At 38.9% G+C, this 18,283-nt stretch overlaps 1 protein-coding gene and 1 non-coding gene across 5 annotated transcripts in view; one reads left to right on the plus strand and one right to left on the minus strand.

Moving 5' to 3' along the window:
* APLP2 (amyloid beta precursor like protein 2) overlaps positions 1-18,283 on the plus strand; it is a 79,683-nt gene that overhangs the window by 4,152 nt on the left and 57,248 nt on the right. The window lies entirely within an intron of this gene.
* On the minus strand, positions 11,467-11,573 carry LOC113260238 (U6 spliceosomal RNA). Its single transcript, XR_003317874.1, has one exon. It is a non-coding gene; the product is annotated as a U6 spliceosomal RNA (small nuclear RNA).

Below are 18,283 nucleotides of genomic sequence, written 5' to 3' on the forward strand. Positions count from 1 at the left end.
CAAGGGACAGGGAGAGGGAGAGAATCTCCAGCCAAATCCCTGCTGAGTTGGGAGCCCGTTGAGGGGCTCAGTTTCACCACCCTGAGATCATGACCTGAGCCAAAATCAAGACTCAAGACTCGGTGGCTTAACCCACTGAGCCACCCAGGCACCCTTAAAAATCAGATTTTTAACTTATCTGATGTTGTTTTGACTTTGGGAAAATAAAAACTTAAACTTTTCAAGATTCTTTGTGTTATTCACCATTACTGAATTCTTGGGCTTCTGCACTTTTTTTTTTTTTTTAAGATTTTATTTTTAAGTAATCTCAACCCCCAACGTGGGGCTCAAACTTATAACCCTGAGATCAAGAGTCACATGCTGTCCTGACTGAGCCAGCCAGGCACCCCATTCTGCGCTTTCTTTTTAAAATAACAGAAGAAAAATTATATGGATAGTACACATTCATTGTAAAAATTTAAGAATACAGGTAAATAAAAAATGAAAAATAATCTCAAAACATACGTTCCAGGGAAACCTCACTGTAAACATTTTGGTGGTATATATATCTCAGCAGATATATCAAGTACATATATATTATAAAACTGGCATATGTTACGTATTGGAGCTGGTACCTAACAGTTACTATTTTGAATTGTCCTAAAATGAACTAGTGAAGGAAAATCATGTTTTCTGTGTGACAAAATGTAGGGATAAATATTTGTACAGTAATTGTAGCTTCTGTGTGTGTGGGGTCATTTGAGAGAGAATTTGAAATTGTCTATAATCCAATTTTCAAGAGTTTTTTAGTGAGATAAAGTAGATTACCTTGATGCTTAATTAAATTTAGTATTGTGTGCCTTGATCTGTGGCCTTAGATGGAAAGTGAACCATTTAGCCCCATTCAAATACAAATAGGTTCCAGTCCTTTGTATCAACTACAACTATTTTTGCTAAGAAAATTTTTCTTACATAAGCCATCATGAAGTTTTCTTTAAATGAAATTTCTTTATACTCTATTTTTATTTTTTAATTCATTTTATTTATTATTATTTTTAGAGAGGAAGGGGGGACAGAGGGAGAGAGAGAATCTTAAGCAGGTTCTGTGCCCAGTGCGGCCCAACGTGGGGCTCAGTCTCGCGATCCTATCATAACCTGAGCCAAAATCAAGAGTCAGACGCTTAAACCGACTGAGCCACCCAACTATAATCTTTCTTTAAAATAAGACTTTTCATTGTTATTAATCCTACTAGTGTTTTTTGAATCACTACTGCGAGGTTCTGTTTTAGATGCTAAATGCTACAATAATAAAAACAAATATGCATATTGCTTTTTACTCTACAGAATGCACTTGCCTGTGATCTCTAGGCCCCACCCTCAGAGGATCTCATTGAGTACATCTGGGAGTCTCAGTTTTAAATGCTCCCCAGGTGATGCTTGTGTGCAAGTACGGAAAAACAACAGCAAACAAAAAACCCTAACAGAACTCATTTGGGTACATTATCTTCTAATTCTACACAAACAGCTTACTGAAGTAGGTATTGTTTTCCTCACCTTAAAAGGGAGTCAGTCGAGGCCAAGGATTTAAGGCCAGGTAGCAGGGCCAGGGTACGAATCCATCTGCCCTCTTCTAAGTCTGTTGCTCCTTGTTTCCTCTGTGTCAGGGTGTTTCATAATGTTTCTCTTGTGGTCGCGGATTTCCTTTTTTATCTTCCCCACTACCAAAAAATCTGATATAAGTATTTGCTTTAAAGGAAATTAATTTCATAGAAGTTACAGTATATCATGAACCAATATACGCCATGCTATTAACAGTGGTTATCTTTGAAGGATGTAATTACAGGGGACTTTGCCTTTTTACATTTTCCACGGATTTTTTAAAACTTCTAGTGCCTTTTTATATCATGTGCCAGTTCTCTCTGTCTCTCTTTAAATAGTAAGTTTGTTTCATCTTTATATTCTGCAGAATTTAAGGAAAAGAAATTTAAAAGACCCCCTGTGTGTGTGTTGGGGGAGTGGGGAAGTCTTATCAAAATCACGGTGTGGAATTATTTGGAAGAGAAAAGGCTGCCCGCACCAGATTGACAATCACCAGCCTAGTTGATGGACAAACCGTAGGACGAGGTTAGCACTAATCACTGTGACTGGGATAAGATTGTGGTCCAGAAAACAGTTACCAGCATTTGGAGTGAGGTTGGTGAATTGAGCAGCTCCGTGCAACCTTTCCACTGCTTCCTCAGCTGAAACACCTCTCGTGGTTGCAGATTGAATAGAGTTCCAGAGGACACGCTCTGATATGATAATGTCCAGGGGAGGAAAGAGACTATCTCTTTTTGTCTATCTCCTCTTATTGGTGAAGAAATCTTTCTCAAAGCCCATCAGCACAATACCCCTCAAATCCTGCTGGACAGAATTGCATCGGATGCTTCTAGCCAAACCAGATGTCGGCAGGGGAATGGTACTGTGGGTTGGCTTCTGTTGGAAAAGAGTGCTGTGGTAGTTGAGTAGATAACATGCAAGGGCATTCTCTGTTTGGGAGCTTATAGAATAGGTGGGCTGGCTGGAAGGAAAAAGAACTAATTCATTCTTACCTAAATTATCTGCTGGTTAAATATTTGCTGGCAAAATTGAGAAATCGGAGGAACCTCACACAGGGCATTGATTAGGATCTTGGTCCTTCATTTTGAGGGATGTTGCTGTCTAGAACAGAATGGCTGGAATGGTGAAGAATATGGAGAATTTGACATGAAACGTGGATGAACTGTAAGGGGGATATTTAGCCTGGAGAAGAAGAAAAGGTGGGATTTAGTGGTGGTGGTGAAGAACATAAGTATTTTAGAATATTCTGTAGTTTGTTTCTGGAAGGCTAAGTAGGAGACTGAAGCAGAGTTTTTCTGTGGAGAAATGAGGTGATAAGAGTGAAGGACGTTCTCTTATTTTACTCCCTTTAATTAGGAATATTTCCACCGTAGTATAGTAAAAATACAAAGATACTCCTCTATACACCACCCAGGTTTTAAATTTTAACACTTCCCATATTTGCTTTAGCCCCCCCCCCTTTTTTTGAGTACTAAAACATAGATACAGAAATAAAACATTATGATAGAAAGGCCTCCTTTGAACGTTTTCCAATCCCATTAACCTTCCTTTCCAGAAGTAACTCTTATCTTGAGTTGGGAATTTAGCATTCCCATTCATGTTTTCATGCTGAGAGAGACCCCTTTCTTCTTTTTGGATTCCGAAGAAGTTTGTTCAGGCTCTTAGAGTGGTAATAAATATTTATCAATGCGGAGCATTCGTTGTTTGAACAGATTATGATTTAAAAGCTAAGATACTTGAAGTGGAAGTAAAGATAGCCCCATACTCATGAAGGTGCCAAGCATTCATGGCACCATTGCAACCTGCTGTACATCAAAAGCCCTTGAGTATTTTTGAGCTTTAAAAAATGTATAGCTCAGTCTATAAACACACTGTAAAACGCATACTGGTGTGACTACTGCCAAGGTTAAAAAAAAAAAAATAGAACATTTCTACCCTAAAGACCCCCTCTAGTAATTATTACACTAACCTTTATGATAATTATTTATTCTTTATAGTTTTACCATCCAGCCATTTGTCCTTAAGCACCGGTGGCTTATCCTGTTTTCTAGATTTATATAAATGGAATCCTTCAGTATGTATTCTGAAGTATCTGGGTTCTTTCACACTAAACATAGTTTTTTGTTTTGTTTAGTTTTTTTTTTTTTTAAAGTAATCTCTACACCCAGCCTGGGGCTCAGATTCATGACCCTGAGATCAAGAGCCACATGCCCTTGTGACTGAGCCCGTTAGGCACCTTTCTTTCATTAAACGTGTTTTTGAGAGTCGTTGGTATTGTTGAGTGTAGCTGTATAATATTCCTATGTATGAAGAAATGATGATTTGTTTTGCCAATGGGCATTTGGGTTGTTTCCAGTTTGAGGTTATTGGGATGCTGTTGTTCTCTCTGGCTTGCCTTTTTACTCTCTTAATGATGTCTTTGGAAGTTCTTAATTTTGAAGTCTAACTTATTTCTTTATTATTATTACTGTTACTATTATGATGATAGGTGCTTTTTGTGTACTATTTCAGACGTCTTTTCCTGCGCGGAGGACATAAAATTATTCTACATTGTCTGTTAGGAGCTTCTTATTTTGCCTGGCACATTTAGAGCTACAGTTTACCTGGAACTGATTTTTGTGTAATAAGCACGGGTCTTTTTATTTTTATCTTTTCCATATGGGTATGTGGCCCATACCATATGGCTATCCAGCTTGCACCATTTATTGTCAAGGTCATCCTTTCCCTTCTGTTCTCCCATGGCACCTTTGTTGTTAATATCTCTGTATGGGTGAGTCTGTTTCTCGACTCTTAATCATTGCTGTCTGTGTGTATCCTTGCACCAAGTCTACACTCTCTTAATAACTGTACTTTATAATAAGGGTTTATATCTACTAGAGCACGCCCTTCTACCTTGGTTGTCTTTAATAGTGTTTTGACTTTTTGTAATTCTTTTCTTCCCATATACATTCGCTGCATTTCACCAGAAACAGCCACTTGTCGAAATGTTGATTAGCACTGCATTTAGTCTGTAGTTAATTGGGGAAAAATGGATTTTTTTAAAGACTGTATTTATTTATTTATTTGTCAGAGAGAGAGAACACAGCAGGGGGAGCTGCAGACAGAGGGAGAAGCAGGATCCCCGCTGAGCAAGGAGCCCAATGTGGGACTCGATCCCAGGATGCTGGGATCACGACCCGAGCTGAAGGCAGACGCTTAACCGATTGAGCCACCCAGGCATCTCTGATTTTTATTTTATTTTATTTTTAATATTGAGTCTTCCAGGGGCACCTGGGTGGCTCAGTCAGTTGAGGGTCCAACTCTGATCTCAGGGTTGTGAGTTTGGGATCCAAGTTGGGCTTGGTGCTGGGTGTGGAGCCTACTTAAAATAGATAGTCTTCCAATCTAGAAACATGGCACATGCCTTTATTTAGGTCTTCTCTCATTACCCTCAATCTTTTGTATAGTTTTCTGCATAGAGATCTTGTACCATCTTGTGTTAGATTTATTCATAGGTATTTAATTATTTTTAATGCTATTGTAAATTTTTTTGTTGTCCTTTTGTGGTGGTTATGGAAATGCAGTTGGTACTTCCAAATTGTGTGTCCAGGAGACTTGCTAAACTTGTGCACTAATTCTAATAATTTAGTAATTTTGAAAATTTCTGAATATATTCTGTGGATTATGACCGTTTTGTTTTTTGCCTTCCAATTCTTACAGCTTTTATTTATTTTTCTTGCTTTACTGCACTAAGGCTCTAGTAAAATGTTAAAGAAAAGTGGGTAATAGCTGATATCTCTATTCAACTCCCGATCTCAAGAGGGACTACATTTCACTGTTTATATGATACTTGTAGATTTCTTTGTAGATACCATGTCCTTTATTAGATTAAGGAAGAGCTCTTTTATTCTCTGTCTGCTAAAGATTCTTGTCATGAATGAATGTTAAATGTTTTTCACTTTTTTCCCAACTAATTAGATGGTCATATGATATTTCTTTTTAATTTTTTTCTTTCTAATTTTGATGGTGTGAAATATTAATTGATTTTTTAAATATGTAAGCAACTTTTGCATTCCTGAAATGAGCCAAACTTACTTATTTTCCGAATTTGGTCTGTTAAAATGGTCAGGATTTTTGCCTCTGTGCTCAATAGTGGGTTTGGGGGTGCCCAGGTGGCTTAGTTGGTTGGACTGACTCTTGATTTTGGCTCAGGTCATGATCTCACGGTTTTGAAATCGAGCATAGCACTGGGCTCCACACTCAGTGCAGTCAGCTTGAGATTCTCTCCTCCCTCTGCCCCCTTCCCCCTGCTCGTACTCTCTCTCTAAAATAAATCTTAAAAAAAAAATTTTTTTTAAAAAGTCAGTTTGACCTGTAATTCTTCTCATATATAATGTATTTACCAGGTTTTGGTTTTGAAGTTTTATAGCCTCAAAAAGGACTTACAGAGAGGGAATATTGCCTCTTTTTCTGTTCTCTGGAGTATTTTACTTAAGATTGGCATTACTTTTTCTTGTAATGTTTGGAAAACAACTTACCAGTGAAGCCATCTGGTAAGGTTTACAGTTATGCATTCACTTTATTTACTAATTGTAGAATTAATCCTATCTTGTGTAAGTTTGGTTAAGTTTCCCTAGTAATCTATTACATTGGATTTTTAAAATTGATATCTTTTTTTTTAAAGATTTTATTTATTTATTTGACAGCGAGAGAGACAGCCAGCGAGAGAGGGAACACAAGCAGGAGGAGTGGGAGAGGAAGCAGCAGGCTCCCAGGAGAGCAGGGAGCCCGATGTGGGGCTCGATCCCAGGACCCTGGGATCATGCTCTGAGCCAAAGGCAGATGCTTAACGACTGAGCCACCCAGGCGCCCCTAAAATTGATATCTTTTGATTGAAGTTGTTTCTAATATACTCTTAATGGTCTTTGAAATATAAGTAGAATCTTCAGTGATGTTCCCTTTTTTCATGACTGACTTTGGTTATTTTTGTTTGTTTTGTTTTAGTCCATCTTGCCAGGTGTTAAGTCTTTTGAAATAATCAACTTGGGTTTTGTTGATCCTCTCTGTTGTATGTTTATTTTGCATTTTCTTCTTTTTTTAAAGATTTTATTTTTAAGTAATCTCTGCACCCAATGTGGGGCTCAAACTCACAACCCCAAGCTCTACAGTCACGTGCTCTATTTATTTCTGCTCATGGTTACTTTCTTCTTTCTACTTTCCAGAGGTTTAATTTATTCTTTATCTAACAAGGTGATATGACTGCTTAAAATTTCTTTCAGCCTTTCTACTTTTCTCTTAATTTAAAGCTACAAATTTTCCTCTGAACAGGGCTTTAGCTGCAGTTCACAAGAGATTTTATTTTAGCTTTCTATTTAATTAATTTATTATGAAAAGTCAAGATGCAGTTGAGCTATAACATTGTGCAAGTTTAAGGTGTGCAGTGTGTTGGTTTATATATTGCATATGATTTCCACTGTCATGTTAGCTAATACCACTATCACATCATGCAATTATCTTTTTTGTAGTGAGAACAATTAAGATCTAGTCTCTTAGCAGCTTGGAAGTTCGTAATATAGTATTGTTGATTGTAATCACCATGCTGTGCATTAATCTCCAAAACTTATTTATTTAATAGTTTTGCAAGTTTGTACCCTTCAACAGCATATAAGTTATTTTTTAAGATTTTATTTATTTATTTGAGAGAGAGAGGGCACACAGGTATGCATGTGAAGGGCGGGAGGGCAGAGGGAGAGGGAGAAACAGACTCCCTGCTGAGTGTGGAGCCTGATTTGGGGCTGGATCCCAGGACCCTGGGATCATGACCTGAGCCCAGGGCAGACACTTAGCAACAACCAAGCCCCCCGGGTGCTCCAGCAAATAAGTTTTGATATAATATTATCATTCAGGAGAAATATTTGTTTTCCAGTGTAATTCTGTTTTTTTCTCCATGGGATATTTAGAAGTACATTTGCTGGGGCACCTGGGTGGCTCAGTTGGTTAAGTGTCTGACTCTTGACCTCAGCTCAGGTCTTGATCTCAGGGTCGTGAGTTTAAGCCCTGCATTGGGCTCCTCAGAGGGCATGCAGCCTACTTAAAAAAAAAAAAATACATTTGTTAATTTCTAAATATGGGGAAGTTTTCTAGTTGTCTTTTTGTTATTTATTTCCAGTTTAACTGCATTGTGGTCAGAGAACTACTCTGTATGATTCTAGTCCTTTGAAATTTGTTGAGACTTGTTTTATGACTGGTTTATAGTAAAATTTTCATTGTGTGAATGAAGAGAATGTATATTCTTCAGTTATTACTTCTGATGTTTTATGTATGTCCTAATCGTGTTGTTTTTATGTTGTTCAAGTTTTTATCCTTACTGATTTTTGTAATCTTTTTTCCTGTTATTGAGAAAAGTGTGTTAAAAATCTCCAACTGTGATTTTTTTTAAAAAAAGATTTTATTTATTTGTTTATTTGACAGAGAAAGAGAAAGAGAGCGAGCACAAGTGGGGGAGCCACAGGGGGAGAACAAGAAGCAGGTTCCCTGCTGAACAGGGAGCCCCATGCTGGGCTTGATCCCAGGACCCCGGATCATGACCAGACCTGAGGGCAGGCACTTAACTGACTGATCTGTGATTTTGGATAACTTTTGATTATCTGAGCTTCTGATTTTTGGATAACTGTGATTTTGGATAATTTTTTTCCTCTTTGTAGTTTTGACGGTTTTTTGCTTTACTTTGAGGCTGTTCTTAGGTGCATACAGATTTAGAATTATTATCTCTTTCTGAAGAATTGAATCTCTCATAGTTAAAGTTTCCTTTTTTTTTTTTTTATCTCTGGTTAATGTTTTTTGCTTTTACTAATACTTTGTTTAATATTTCTGTATGTTTTAGATGTGCTGTGGGTTTTTTCTTAATCTAGTACCTGTGTTTTACTGGACTATTTAGTACATTTACATTTAATGGGGCTGTTGATATGCGTGGGTTCTCATCTACCTTCTTATTTAGTGCTTTTTGTTCTGCCAGTTCTGTGTTTTGTTTTTTTCCCTTAGTTAATTCCTTTGGAATTTGTTACTGTTTTAATTTTCTCTCTTATAACTTTGGAACATATTTAATAGGCTTTTATTACTGCTTTCCTGGTTACTTTAGATATTTCAATATCTTTCACTTAGCAGTGTCTTACATTAATTGGTACTTTTATCCTCCTCCTGGACAATAGAAGACCTCAGAACACTTCACTCCATTTAACCCCATCTCATCTTTTTTAGGATTGTTATACCCCAGATGTTATACAAGCCATGTCCTATACTGTCAAATGAATTTAGGTCAGTGGCTGTTGAGTCTGGAGGCATACTGGTATCGTCTGGGGAACTTTTGCAAAACACAGATGGCTGGCTCCAATTCAGACAAATGACATCTGGGTCTCTTGGGGTCCAGCATTAGTATTTCCTAAAAACTCCTCAGGTAATTCAAGTCTGTGGTAAGATTGAGAGCCTCTGATTTAGATTTCCATAGTTATTGTTCTCATTATTTTTTATGCCTCTTATGTCTCTGCCCTTTCCTGGATAAATTTTGTCTTCCAAAACACTTTAGAATTTTCTTAAGGGTGGGTTGGCTGGTGTCACATTCTTTTACCAGATATCTTTTTCTTGCAAGATAGGTTCATTGGGAATAGAATTTCTTTCATCATCTTAAAGTGCTTACTCCATTCCTGATACTTTATGGTACCAATATCCTGATATTGAATGTTACCAATAACTTACTGGAATTTGTTGTCAGCATAATTATCCTCCTTTGAAGAAAATGTGTTTCTAAGTCTCTGTCTACTTTTAAGCTTTTCTCTTTGAATCTGGTTTTCAGCAATTTTGCTATTATATACTTAGGTGTAATTTTTTTAAAAAAGTACCCTCCTTGGGGCTCAGTCAGTTAAATGTCTGCTCTTGACTTAAGCCCAGGTCATGATCTTGGGGTCTTGAGATCAAGCCCCGCATTGGGTTCTGTGCTGGGCATGGACCCTTAATATTCTCTCTCATCCTCTCTCTCTGCCCCTCCCCACTTGAGTGCTTGCTCTCTTTCCCAGTAAATAAATAAATAAATAAATAAATTCTTATAGAGCTTCTTGCGTTTGTGGTTTGATGCCTTTCATCAGTCTTAGAAAATTCCCAGCCATTTTTTTTTTTTTTTAGTATTTAAATATTGTTTCTGCCTAATACTCTCCTTTCCTGTGGGACTCCAGAAACAAACATCTTAGACGTTGTCACTGTGTCCTCTGTGTCTCTCCATGCCTCGTTTGATAGATTTTCTTCTGGCCCATCTTTCTGTTATACTAATACTTTTTTCAGCTATATCTGATCTTCCTTGAAGTCCATCCGTCAAGTTCTTAATTTCAGTTATTGTAGTTTCAGTCTTATAATTAAAAATTTTTTTCAAAGATTTTATTTATGTATTTGCCAGAGAGAGAGCACAAGAAGGGGGAATGGCAGGCAGAGGGAGAAGTAGGCTCCTCACTGACCTGAGCCGAAGGCAGTTGCCTAACCAACTGAGCCACCTAGTCGTCCCCATAATTAAAACATTTTTAAATTGTTTTTAGATCACAGCCAAAATTCTCAATTTTTGTCTTCGGTGTCTTTGAACATGGTAAATATAGTTTGTATATGTCTGATAATTCCAGTATCTTAGGGTCCCTATGGGGTTTTTTTTTTTTGTTTTGTTTTTTACTATGATCTGTTTCTTTTTGTTTTCATTCATGTTATCTTGTCTCCTTTTCTGTCAAATTATTTTTGATTATGTGCCAGACATTTTATTTACACAGATGTCTTATAGACGAATTTGAGGCCTAAACTAATGTTCTACTGCAAGGAACATTCCATTTGCTTCTTCCTGAAGCTTGGCGACGCTAGCAATCCAGGAACTCCTTTTCATTTCATGGATTTTGGTTATTGGAAGCTGAGCTGCAGTCTCTGGGAAGGCCTGTCAGTTTCTAGAATACGATTCTTGGTTCAGCCTGCTTTGTAGTATCAGCTGTGGATCTTCAGGCTTTCCAAGTATACTTCCCTTCCCCTTTTCCCTTTAGTCCTTCCCTTCCCTGTCCCTTTCCCTTTAGTCCTTCCCTTCCCTTCCCCTTTTCCCTTTAGTCCTTCCCTTCCCGGTCCCTTTCCCTTTAGTCCTTCTATGCATCAGAAGCACTACTCAGCTACTCTCCTGAGAGTCTTTCAGCTTCCCCAGAGAGAGAAAGTTGTGCAAGCTGTGCCTGTCTCCCTGAGCCTTTATCCTCCCCTGAATATTGACCCATTTAAATCTTATCAGATCGCTGCTGCCATGAGCAGGTGGCTCCATGTTCTGTGTTGCTCTTCTAGTTGTCCTCATTAAGGGTAGTTGGTCTGAATTACCTAGTTGGCCGTAACTGGAAGTTAATTCCCTTGAAATTAGATATTTACTGGGAACTTGTAGAGAAAAACCTATGTGAATTAAGAAGTTAGGGAAGAAGAATAGACAGCAGGAATAGAGTAGCAGATTCTGGTGGTTATTGGAGCAATAATAATGAGAGTTCTATTTGTGGTATGGTTACTACGTATATAATGTTTTACATATATTCATTGAAACCTTGTAACAGTCCTGAGAAAGGAACTATGATTATCCTTGTTTTACAGATGCAGGAACTGGGGAATGTACAGGTAAAGTAACTTGACCAAGGTCACAAATCAGTAAGTGATGAACTGGTTCCCAAGTTTGTGTGAACTGGTGGAGCCGATGGCCTGGGTCAAATCCCTGGGGAAGGGATAGCTGAGGTTGGCATGGGAGTACCAAATGTCTCCAGAGAAGGTTATCAGACAGTCAACATTTATTTTTTTTTAATTTGTTTATTTTTGTAAGGTTTTATTGTTATTTCAGTTATCATACAGTATAATATTAGTTTCAGTAAAAATATGGGACGCTTCACAAATTTGCGTGTCATCCTTGTGCAGGGGCCATGCTAATCTTCTCTGTATCGTCCCAACTTTAGTATATGTGCTGCTGAAGCGAGCTCCCGACAGTCATCATTTAGGTAAAACATTGCAGTCGGAGATTCTTAGCAGTCAGAAAGTCAAGGGAAAACTCTTCTGAGGCCCTTAGTTTGTCCACCATCAGACCATTAGCAGTAATTGTCCATCACGACTCGGTTGTGTATGATCTCTCTCAGGAACCTATTTGTCCCTTCTTAAAATCTTTGATTAAAAATGGCTGAGATTCTGGGGCACCTGGTTGGCTCAGTTGGAAGAACATGCAACTCGTGATCTTGGGGTCATGAGTTCAAGCCCCACGTTGGATGTAGAGATCACTAAAAAAAAAAAAAAATATATATATATATATTTAAAAAAATGACTGAGAGTCTAAATTGACTCTTTACAAATGATTATTAAGGTGACCCTTAGTGCGTGTATGTGTTAAAGAAGAAATACATGGTCATTGTGAAAAATTTAGAAAAGACAGGTAAGGCAAAACAAACCAAAACAGAAATTAACCAATTAAAGAATTAAATAATTTACCATTTAGATAAATAACTTATTTTTCCACTCTTGTTTTTTATACATCTTAATTTTTTAAGAAGTGGATTCCCCTTTATATGTTTATAATCTGTTCTTCCTCCCCCTTCACATTTTGAATAACTTTCCAGGACATTAAATATTTCACATCACTTTCAGTTGAATCACCCTTTATGGTTTGGGGCTTTTGAACTCCCTGCATTTAAAAAAATTTTTTAAATTTAATTTTTAAAAAATATTTACTTATTTGACAGAGAGCACAAGCAGGGGGAGCAGCAGGCAGAGGGAGAGAGAGAAGCAGGCTCCCCACTGAGCAGGGAGTCTTATGTGGGGCTCCATCCCAGGACCCTGGGATCATGACATGAGCCGAAGGCCGACGCTTAACCAACTGAGCCACCCAGGCGCCCCTGAACTGCCTGCATTTTAAAAAACTTTATTATTATTACTATTTTTAGCTGATGTTACTAAAAAGTAACATGATCAAGATAGAACAGAACACACGTACTACATATTGGTGCATTTGGAAATTAGTTTAAAGAAAGGAGTTACAGTCACTTAGCTGTTCAGTAAATGCCCCAGAGCCCTTCTCTCCTTGTGTCCTGAGGCCAGCACACTAAGGGGACATCCACCTGGGCAGGGCCACCCTTCCAAGGCTTAGGAACTCTACAAGAGGGAGTGGGGTAGGAGAAGAGCACCAGAACAGACCCGCCTGTCAGGGTTCTCTGTGCATTCTGGCAGCTGGACTTCACCATGGAGGTCTTGCCCGGCCAGGGGACAGTGTATACCTGAAAAGAGCAGAACGCATGTCCCACCCTCCCCCCCTCCCTCCCTCTTTTCCTCTCTTTTCTCTTTCTCTCTCTCTCTTTTTCTTTTTAAAGATTTTATTTGTTAGAGAAGAATTTGGGGGAGGAGCAGAAGCAGGCTCCCCTCTGAGCAGGGAGCCCGACGTGGGGCTCAGTCCCAGGACCCCGGAATCATGACTGAGCCGAAAGGCAGATGCCCCCAGAGCATTTTCTTCATCAGGTGTGGCTGGTCATGAAAGGGACGGCTGTCCAGGTTGGGCTAGGACTTGGTATATCTGGTTTGGCCAGTCTCCACGTCCAAGAAGTAGTTCATCCCAGCCACCACACGCTTATGGGCGAGCACCACCCGGAGTGCACAGCTGTGGGACATGTCCTTGCTCGCCTGCTGCAAGTCCTGCTTGCTGACATGGCCAGCGTCTCATGGGGCTCCCACCATTGGAGACTTGCTCCTGCTCGTGTCAGGGTCAGAGCCAGGGTAGCCAGCAGGGTGCACAGGGACCCCGCCACGGTGTGCTCAGAGGCGCATGAAGCTCAGAGGGGAGTGTCCCAGCAGTGGCCCTCCCTGCATTTTTAAATGTACAATATTTATCCCCCCAAGTTGCCTTCTGTACCCTGAATAATAGTGCTTAAGCTGAGGCACAAACATTTCCAGTTACTGCAGAATACTGTTTACTAGTCAGTGGTTGGATATTTGCAGTATTGGAATTACAGTTTGAATATATGATTGCATTTTGCCCTTATTTTATACGAATGAGCAAATGGGAAGCAAAGTGCTTATTGTATTGATAAAAAGCACATGGTGTAATGTATTCGTACTTCTTTGGTGCTTTCTGGAGAGTCTTTGAAGTTAGGTGAACACTCAGTGGGCTCAATTATGTAGGAAAAGTGAGGGAATGTTTTTATGTATCTTATTATTCCTACTTTTAAAAAAGATTTAATTTGAGAGAGAGAGTGCATGTGTGAGAGAATGAGCAAGCATGGGGGAGAGGGACAGAGGGAGAGGGAGAAGCAGACTTCTCACAGAGAAGGGGAGTCGGACACAGGGCTTGATCCCAGGACCCTGGGATCATGACCTGAGCAGAAGGCAGACACTAAACCGACTGAGCCACCCAGGCACCCCTTTATTACTTTTTTTTTTTCCTTTCAATTTTAGCCTCCAGGCCCAACCTGGGATTTGAACTCATGACCCTGAGATCAAGAGGTGCATGCTCTTCTGACTGAGCCAGCCAGGCACCCCTATGACGGAATGTTTTTAGATTCTGGAATTAAGTTTTCAAGGATATTTTTTGTCCTGAAAGACTGGAAGTAATTGAGATTTGTAGAAATCATTACCTTTTTAGTAGCAGAACCCCAAAGAACATGCATATCTTTGAACTTGCCCATTTTTTCAGAAATATATATAAAAGCAGTATCTTCCTATTCTGTAATTTATCTATAATTTAATTCATTCCTTTACAATTAGATATTCATATTTCTGGCTTTTCTCTATTGTAAACGATATGCAATGGATGTTGCCTTTTTTTTTTTTTATCATTTTAGCTGTATCTCAAATTGACATTTAAAAGAACCTTTGTAATAACTTGTTCTAAATTTGAAGACTTCCCGTGGTAATTGGTTCATGTGAAGTTCTTCATAGTCATCATTATTAGCCCATATTTATTAAATTGCTGTATGCAGGGCACTGTGACCGCACAAATAACACTATAGCTGAAAGCAGCACATAGTTACTAAAATGATAAATGAAAGAAGCCTTTTATGTTGTTGGAAAAATGATAGTCAACACTTCTCCAGGCTTTTAAAATAGGTGATTTTAGTCCAGTTTATCTTTTTTAAAAACCTTATTTCTAGGCTTTACTTCCAGGTATTTTACATATGTCAGCCTGAATATATAAACATTTCTCTAACTGAAATTTCTTTTCTTTTCTTTCTTTTTTCTTTTTTTTAGAGAGGGATCATACCCACATGTGTGTGGGGGGGAGCAGGGAGAGGGAGCGGGGAGCAGGAGAGCGAGAATTAAGCAGGCTCCCCGCCCAGCATGGAGCCCGACACAGAGCTCCATCTCACAACCCTGAGATCATGGCCGGAGCTAAAATCCAGAGCTGAAATCCGGAGTTGGACGCTTAACCAATTGAGCCACCCAGGCGCCCCATAAATTGTTTTTTGGTAACATACATAACATAAAAATGGTTAAAGTGGTCAATTTTAAGTGTATAGTTCAGTGGCATTAAGTATGTTCACAGTGCCCTGCAACTATCAGCACTGTCCATTTCCAGAACTTTTCATCTTTCAAACAGAGACTCTGTACCTATTACACATGAACTCCTGTCTCTCCCTGGCTCCAACCCCCACCCCCGCAAACCTCTCTTTTGAACTTGCTGATTCTTATAAATGTTCTTCTAAAGCATTAGAATGTTCTTAAAGTAAATGTATCAGAATGGCATTCCTCTTTAAAGCCGAATGATATTCCCTTGTGTGTATATATACCGCATTCTTTTATTCATTCATCTGTTGATGGACATTTGGGATGTTTCCACTCTTTGGCTGTTGTGAATACTGCTGCTGTAAACATGGGTGTACTTGTATCTAAGTTCTGTTTCAATTCTTTTGGGTATGTACTGGAAAGTGGAATTGTTGGATCATATAGAAAGTCTTGGTGGAACTTTTTGGGAACTGTGAACTGTTTTCCATAGTGGCTGCCCCATCTTACATTCTCACCATCAACGTGCAAGGGTTCTAATTTCTCCACATTCTCGCCAGCGGTTGTTTCTATTTTTTGGGATAGCCATCTTAATGGATGTGAAGTGGTCTCTCATGGTGATTTTCATTTCCATAAAGCTTAGGGATGTGGAGCATCTTTTCATGTTGGCCATTTGTGTATCTTTGGAGAAATGTTTATTCAAGTCTTGCACATTTTTGATTTGGGTTTTTGTTGTTGAGTTGCAGGAGTTCTTTATATGTTCTGAATATTCATCCCTTATCAGATAGGTGGCTTGCAAATATTTTCTCCCATTCTTTGGGTCGTCTTCACTCTCTTGATAGTGTCCTTTGTACAGAAGTTTTTAATTTGGATAAAGTCCAGTTTAGCTGTTGTGCGTGTGTGTGTTTGGTGTCATTATCTAAGGAATCCTTGCCAAATAAAATGTGAAGATTTGCCCTTCATGTTTTCTTTTAAGATTTTTATCTTTTGGGGCACCTGGGTGGCTGATTGGGTTAAGTGTCTGACTTTGGCTCAGGTCATGATCTCAGGGTTCAGGGATCGAGCCCCACGTCAGGCTCTGCTACCCTCAGAGTTTTGTCTTTTTAGCTCCTGTGTTTAGGTCTTTGATCCATTTTGAGTTGATTTTTGTTTGTGGTTTAAAGTAAGGGTCCAACTTCATTCTTTTGCTGGTGACTGTCCAGTTTTCCCAGCAGTGTTTGTCGAAAGCCTGTCCTTTCCCTGTTGAATGGTCTTGGCACCCTCGTCAAAAATCATCTGGTTAGGGGCGCCTGGGTGGCACAGCGGTTAAGCGTCTGCCTTTGGCTCAGGGCGTGATCCCGGAGTTCTGGGATCGAGCCCCACGTCAGGCTCTTCCGCTAGGAGCCTGCTTCTTCCTCTCCCACTCCCCCTGCTTGTGTTCCCTCTCTCGCTGGCTGTCTCTCTCTCTGTCGAATAAATAAATAAAATCTTTAAAAAAAAAAAATCATCTGGTTATATATGCAGGAGTTTGTTTCTGAGTTCTCCCTTCTGTGTGTCCATTTTTATGCTAGTAACACACTGTTTTGATGACTAGAGGTAGCTTTGTGGTAAGTTTTGAAGTCAGAAAGTTTAAGTCTTCCAACTTCATTCTTTTTGAGTGTGAGATTCCATATGAATTTTAAAATTTCTAAAAAAATTTCTGCAAAAAATACTTGGGATTCTGATAGGAATTGCACTGAACTGGTAGATAATACTTTGAGTAGTATTGTCAATATTAAGTCTTTAGGTCTTTAACTTAAATTTCTATAATCAAATTTTTTATAATGGACATATGATTAATTTTAGCTTGTGCTATAACTTCTGTATGTTAGGTGTTTGATGACTTTTAGGATTCTGAAATTAACTGTCACCCCTACTCAGTGTGATTCCTGGTACATAACTGCTGGATGGAGATGGAAAACCTGCCGTCTGCATGTGGCCTAGACTTCTGTTTTTTTTTTTTTTTTAAACTTAGTCTTTTTTTTTTGTTTTTTTTAAAGATTTTATTTATTTATTTGACAGAGAGACAGCCAGCCAGATAGGGAACACAAGCAGGGGGAGTGGGAGAGGAAGAAACAGGCTCCCAGCAGAGGAGCCTGATGTGGAGCTCGATCCCATAACGCCGGGATCACGCCCTGAGCCGAAGGCAGACGCTTAATGACTGCGCTACCCAGGCGCCCCTGGACTACTGTTTTCCTTGGTTCTCACCATGTTGGGCTTCATTGTATTTTAAATTCAAATTAAAAATCACCATTTCCAGGGTGCCTGGCTGGCTCAGCTGACGGAGCATTCGACTCTTGATCTCAGGGTTGTGAGTTTGAGTCCCACGTTGGGTGTAGAGATCACTTAAAAATAAAATCTTTAAAAAAAAATCCCATCACTTCCAAATAACATGGTTTTTTTGTTAAAATTCCTTTCCAGTTTTTAAAAAATTGGAAGATCTGGCAGCCCTTGGCACACTCAAGTAGCACCAGCCTCCTTTAGATGGAAAGGAGACTCTGGTTTTCTTGAGGAAGGTTGAATGTGGGTTGCCATTTTTGTCTTATATTCTGTCTGCTGCTGTCACCTCTCTGTTATTCATAGACAGAGTTTTCAACCTTGTTGAAAAGAGGAGAAAGAGAAAGTTGGATTGAAATTATCTCTTGCAATAAATGTTTATTGCTTATGGCAGATTTCAGCTGACCTGAAAACCACCTTTCATAACAGAATCTTCTTTGATGGTCTGGTTGGACTCTGCCCTGCCCCCACTCCCTTTGGAAGATGATTTCTGCTTAATGCTGTATAAATGTTTTTCCTTATAGCAGCTCCTTTTTTTTTTTTTTTTTCTTTTAAGTAATGCCCACACACAATGTGGGGATCAGAGTCACGACTCTGAGATCAAGAGTTGCATGCTGTACCGACTGGGCGAGCCAGGCACCTCTTCTTACAGTAACTCTTAAGAAGAATGAGGCTTGATTAGATTCCTCAGAATCTACATTAATAAAATATCCTGCTGAGCTATCATTATGAAAGATTAATTTTGTGAATTGATACAAGTCATTGAGACTGAAGATTGGTTAGTGTTGTTTTTAAACAATAGAAATAGTAATCAGGAGAGATTAAAATCAGATTAAAATGTTTTAAGTATTGATTTTGAAAGATTAGATGCAAAACCTGGTAAGCTCGTAGCCAAGCTGAGCCATTACATGTGGTTTTA

The sequence above is a fragment of the Ursus arctos genome, unplaced genomic scaffold (genome assembly GCF_023065955.2).
Source record: "Ursus arctos isolate Adak ecotype North America unplaced genomic scaffold, UrsArc2.0 scaffold_22, whole genome shotgun sequence".
In the NCBI taxonomy this organism is placed as follows: domain Eukaryota; kingdom Metazoa; phylum Chordata; class Mammalia; order Carnivora; family Ursidae; genus Ursus; species Ursus arctos.